General features: G+C 54.2%; 1 long non-coding RNA gene across 1 annotated transcript; it reads right to left on the reverse strand.

The window, feature by feature from the left end:
* Positions 1 to 3211: 3211 nt before the first annotated feature.
* Positions 3212 to 5793, reverse strand: LOC135982501 (uncharacterized). Its single transcript, XR_010599891.1, has 2 exons — positions 5276 to 5793; positions 3212 to 3838 (listed from the first exon to the last, which is right to left on the reverse strand). It is a non-coding gene; the product is annotated as an uncharacterized LOC135982501 (long non-coding RNA).
* Between the last annotated feature and the right edge of the window lie 376 nt (positions 5794 to 6169).

Here is a 6169-nt window from a genome sequence, read left to right on the forward strand (position 1 = left end):
TGCCCCTTGACCTCTTAGACCCCACCCACCTGTCACAGGAAGTCCTGCCCCAGGGGGGTGTTACTTCCGGGGTCAAGATGGCCACATGATCCGCAGCAAGGTGTATCATGTGACCCTCCCCCTAAGAACTCCTCCTCGGTATTGGTTTTACCCCGATAGGACCACCCTGAGAGGAGATTTGACCAGTCAGGGTGAGTTCCAGGGCGGGGTGACCTGTCCGGATGTGGGTCGTGTGACCCCTCTAAGAACTCCTCCCAACACCCTCTGCCAGTCAGAGTGCAGCACTATTACCCCATATGTCCCAGCTCCGGGCAGAGGAGGCCATCTCTTACCAAGGACATGTGTTTTAGAAATTGTGGAAAGGCTGCTGAGAGGAAACGTGGACTCCTTTACCACCCCTGTGAGAACTTCAGACTTTGTTTTAGCCCCGAGCACCTTTGGACTTGTGTGGAGAAAGCGCTACATCAGTGACAGTCCCGAGGAGGACCCTTTGACTCAACTGTTGATGGATACGTTGGAATCCGACCCTGAAACCCTTGTGAGGCACCCCGATGAGTGTGACGGCCTCTCATTGTTCAACCCCCTAGAGGTGAAAGGCGATCATAGCTTAGGGGAGTCACCAGCTGACAAGGTGAACAGAAAAGACGTCGCTCAGGTAAATGAATGATTAAGAAGCGACGGTCAAGGATGGGGTATATTGGGGCTAGGAACCAGGGATTGCGTAAATTAACAACAAGCAGTGGGGTGTTCACACTGCGGGGCGCTCGGGGGGCTTGGCGCGGCACTCGGAGGGGCAGGCGCTTGGCATGGCATGTCGCTCGGAGGGAGGCGGGGGCGCATCGCTCGGAGGGGGGGCAGGGGCTTTGGGCGGCGTGGCGCTTGGAGGGGGCGGGGCTTTGGGTGGCACGGTGCCGAGGGGGCGGGGGCTTGCGCGGCACACAGGGGGTGGGGCTTCGGGCAGCACAGCGCTCAGAGGGGGGTGGGGGCTTGGCGCGGCGCTAGGAGGAGGGGCGGGGGTGCGGCGCTCGGAGGGGGTGGGTCTTCGGGCGGCGCGGCGCTGGGGGAGCGGGGGCTTGCGCGGTGCATGGGGGCAGGGGCTTCAGGCAGCACAGCGCTTGGAGGGGGGGCGGGGGCTTGGCGCGGCGCTCGGAGGGGGGCAGGGGCTTGGCACAGCACGTCGCTCGGAGGGGGGGCATGGCGCGGTGCTTGGAGGGGGCGGGGCTTCGGGCGGTGCGGCGCTGGGGGGGCAGGGGCTTGCTCGGGCGGTGAGGCTTCGGGCGGCGTGGTGCTGGGGGGTGCAGGGATTTCGGCGGTGCTGGTGGGGGCGGGTTCAGCTGTGCGTCGCTCACGGGATGGGGTACGGCGGGGCGGCACTCTTCTTTTTGCCTGGGGTGGCAAAAAAGTTAGAGCTGGCCCTGCCTCGACTGTCGCTTCTTAATCATTCATTTACCTGAGCAACGTCTTTTCCGTTCACCTTGTCCGCCGGTGACTCCTCCAAGCCATGATCACCTTCCACCTCTAGGGGCTTGAACAATGAGAGGCCGTCACACTCATCAGGGTGCCTCACAAGGGTTTTGGGGTTGGATTCCAACGTATCCATCAACGGTTGAGTCAAAGGGTCCTCCTTGGAACTGTCACTGATGTAGCGCTTTCTCCACACACGTCCAAAGGTGCTCGGGTCTAAAACAAACTCCGAAGTTCTCACGGGGGTGGTTAAGGAGTCCACGTTTCCTCTCAGCAGCCTTTCCACAATTTCTAAAACACATGTCCTTGGTAAGAGATGGCCTCTTCTGCCCGGAGCTGGGACTTCTGGGGTAATGGTGCTGCACTCTGACTGGCAGAGGGTGTTGGGAGGAGTTCTTAGAGGGGTAACACGACCCACTTCCGAACAGGTCACCCCGCCCCAGGACTCACCCTGATTGGTCAAGTCTCCTCTCTGGGAGGTCCTATCAGGGCAAAACCCATCCTGATTGGTAGAGGACAGTGGGAGGAGTTCTTAGAGGGGTCACATAAGGCACCTTGCTTCTAGTCATGTGGCCGCTTTTACCCCGGAAGTAATACTCTCTGCGGCGGGACTTCCTGTGACAGGTGGGCGGGGTTTGAGCGGTCAAGGGGTGTGGCTTAAGGGGTCAAGGGGCGGGGTTAGGGTTGGATTGACAGTAGGAGGTTACTAGCCTGCATGTAGTGACTCGGTGTGGCTCCCCTCATGCCCAGCAGAGGGAGAGCCATTACAGACACCCAAGTGGGCGGAGTCACCGACTCCTGTTCCCGCCCCCCCGGAAGTCAAGGGGCGGTACAGGAAGTATAAAAGCTGGCCGCCAGAGTTCAGTGAGGCCCCAGCCACCGCAGCGAGCAGACGTGCAGCCGGGAGCTCCCGGCCGGGAGACCTCCGAGGCTCGAGGCTGTTGCCCTAACTGGCCGGAGCTACCCCGAGCCCACTACGAGGAGGAACCGTCGGACCTGCCCCGCGCGAACTACAAAGGCGAGGAGCCCCCAGAGCCCCTCCGCCCCTGCTGTTACCCGGAGGAGCCGCCGGAGCCTCAGTGGCCGAATTTCCCCGAGGAGCTGCCAGACCTGCCCCCAAGCTCCGGACCAGAGGAACCGATGTTGCTGGACTGGCCTGAGCCCGGCGTCACCTGAGCTACCAAACTGATTGTTGCTCAGCCCCTGCACCAAAGGGGCCTGATTTGTGACTATTTGTGCCCCGCCCTGATCCAGGGCATGGGCCTACGAAACTCACTGTTGTACTGGTGCTCAGTCCCTGCACCAAAGGGCCTGAGCCCCCTAACTGTGTATTGTTGCTCAGCCCCTGCACCAAAGGGCCTGAGCTCCTGAACTGTTGTGTATTGTTGCTCAGCCCCTGCACCAGAGGGCCTGAGCCCTGAACTAACTGTTTGTTTGCTCAGCCCCTGCACCAGAGGGCCTGAGCCCTGAACTAACTGGTTGTTTGTTCCACCAGTAGTGAGTCGGTGTGGCTCCCCTCCTGCCCAGGAGGGTCGAGCCCCGGCACGAACCTTCTACACTGCAGTATGACTTCAGATCAAGATAACCTTTGGAAGATAAATAGTTTTCATGACTAGGTATGAAAACTATATGCTCACTATTTTTTGTCAAAATAATTTGTATAATACTTTGAACACTAAATCATTTTTACAGGTCTTGTTGTTAAACATTTCCTGAGAACTATGTCAGGAAAGCTATGTTGAAAGAATGGTCATATCCATTTTTATTTCACAACATGTTGGTAATATAGCTGATCGTTGTACAATGTTCTGTAAATAATTCTGTAGAAACTTGAGATAAAATCACATTACATTAGCAGTATTCCTTCTGTATATAGATGTTTCATTAAATTTCCAAAACACATTTCTGAGACTATTCATTACTACAAGTTCACCTTGATCACCATGATCGATTGGTCCTTCAGCCCTCGTCTCGATTGCACCAATCACAACACGTCTTCCATTCTTCTTGTATCATGGCCTTCCTTCTCCATGTGCGGCCATGTCTTTTCATGGTAACATCTTCCCATCTCTTTGGAGTTTGACCGAGTGCAGCTGCTAGTCCATCGATTGTCAGTGAGCCTCACTATATGCCCGGCCTATTGCATTTTACTATGCCTGCTCTCAACAACGACGTTCAGCACTCCACTCTGCTGTCTGATCTCTTCATTGGGGACTCGGTCGTGGATTGAAATTCCCAGAATTCTTCTTTCCATCGCCCTCTCCATGACAGACAGTTGCTGCTCCTCTGTCAGCACCCATGTTTCACTATCATACAACAGTGCAGTACAGTAATTCCTCGCTTAACGTTGTAGTTATGTTCCTGAAAAATATGACTTTACGCAAAACATTGTTAAGCAAAACCAATTTCCCCATAAGAATTAATATAAATGGGTGGGGTTAGGTTCCAGGGAAATGTTTTTCACCAGAGAAAAACACACACACACACACACACACACACACACACACACACACACACACACACACACACACACACACACACACACCACATTTTAAACAAACAATATTTTTTATTTTACAGTATTTTAATACTGTACACAGCGATGACGATTGTGAAGCTTGGTTGAGAGGTGGAAGAGAGTGAGATATTTCCCCAGGGAATGCCTTACTGCTAAATGATGAACTAGCTTTTGGCTGAGCCTTCAAGGGTTAAAATGTTGTTAATGTAGCCTCACACTCTACAAGGCAGCACCAATAGGGGGAGACAGCATGGCAAACAGAGACACACACCCTGTGTGTGGGAGAGAGAGAGAGAGAGATGCACATTGTCCTTTAAGTATGCTGACCCCCACTCGTAAGTACATTGTCTTTTTAGGTCTATCGGGAGTTGAGACATCAGCTGCTGCCCCAAGCTCTCTCTGTCTCTCTCCATCAGTGTCCCCTCCCTGCTCTATATGGAGAAGGGTAAGTGGGGTGCAGGAGCAGGGGAGAGGGGGAAACCCTGACATTAGCCCCCCCCTTGCACAGCAAGCAGGAGGCTCCCAAGAGCAGCTCCAAGGCAGAGGACAGGAGCAGCACATGGCAGTGGGCGGAGGGACATCTGAACTACCCGCAATTGATAGCCGGCTGGGCAGCTGCTGCACAGGGAACTTAGGGGAGCGGGGAGCTGAAAGGGGGGGCTGCTGGTCCACCCAGATTCTAAGCCCCCAACAGCTAGCTGCAACAGGCTGCTCTTCCTGCAAGCAGTGGACAAAGCAGGCGGCTGCCAAACGACGTTATAAGGTGTCCTAAGTTTCATCCCCACTCTGGACTTTAGAGTACAGATATGGGGGCCTGCATGTGAACCTCTAACCTGAATTACCAGCTTAGATCTGGTTTTGCTGCCACCACTCCCAAGTGCTAACTCCCTTCCTGGGTACCCTTGAGAGACTTCTTCACCAATTCCCTGGTGAACACCGATCCAAACCCTTGGATCTTAAAACAAGGAGAAATTAACCATTCCCCCTCCTTTCCCCCCACCGATTCCTGGTGAGTCCAGATCCAACCCCCTTGGATCTTAAAACAAGGAAAAATCAATCAGGTTCTTAAAAAGAAGGCTTTTAATTAAAGAAAAGAAAGGGAAAAGAAAACCCTCTGGGAGAGATTAGCATACCAGCTACTCTCACAGACAACAGATTCAAAACACAGCGGATGTTCCCCTGGGCAAAAACTTAGTTACACAAAAAATACCCAATTTGATTATTCCCTAATGCCCAAGACAAGTTACAAAGAAAATAAACATAAACCTATTTCTTTCCTTCACTAATACTCACTACTTGATAAGAGGCTGAATTCTGGAGCTTGCCCACTCCGGTCAAAACTTAAACTGAAACTAAACAAAGGAAACTTCCCTCCTGCCTTTTGAAACATCTTATCCCCCCATTGGTTCCTCTGGTCAGGTGTCAGCTAGACTAGGTGAACTTCTTAACCCTTTACAGGTAAAAGAGGCATTAACCCTTAATTATCTGTTAGGACATAAGGCGGCATTGTGTAAGGGGACTGTTGTCCCTTACTAACATTCAGTGGGGGTGTTTTGGTTGGCTAGCTCCCAGCACTAAAAGGGGAGGGGTCGATGGGAAATCAGGACCCTGAGACTGACAGTCCCCAGGAACAATGGCGAGAGGCCAATGCTCCAGGTCAGCCTGATTGACAGGGCGGGCAGCTTAATCAGCATGACAGGAGGCCAGGGTGGGTCCCGTCTTCCGTGTGAGTTGGAATTGCCTGGGTCAGACTGAGTGGGGCCGAGCTAAGGAGAAAGCAGGGGCCCAAGCTGTGCTGGAGAGCAGAACCGTGCCAGATCCAGAGGGGCCAGAGGCGCAGCCAGAGACGCAGCGCAGGGAGAGCAGATCCTGTGCTGGGAGCAGAGCTGCAGCCAAAGAGCCAGGTGTGGTGAGCAACTGGGACCAGCCAAAGGGGGACCTCGGGCAAAGGGCCCAGCACAGAAAGACACCCCTAGCCAAGGGCCCTTGCAGGCCAGACCGGGCGGGGGACCTTAACCTGACGGGGGGCTGACGCTGGGAAGAAGGGTCCCACCACTCGAAGCCTGGAGGTCTGTGGCCACCACCATTGCAAGTGTCCAACCCGCAGCATACCTGCAGCCCAGCCAGGACCTGAGAAGGAAATCTGGGACCTACAAGGAACAGACTGTGAAGTGCCCTGATGTCCAG

Source organism: Chrysemys picta, chromosome 3 (genome assembly GCF_011386835.1).
Source record: "Chrysemys picta bellii isolate R12L10 chromosome 3, ASM1138683v2, whole genome shotgun sequence".
NCBI lineage: Eukaryota > Metazoa > Chordata > Testudines > Emydidae > Chrysemys > Chrysemys picta.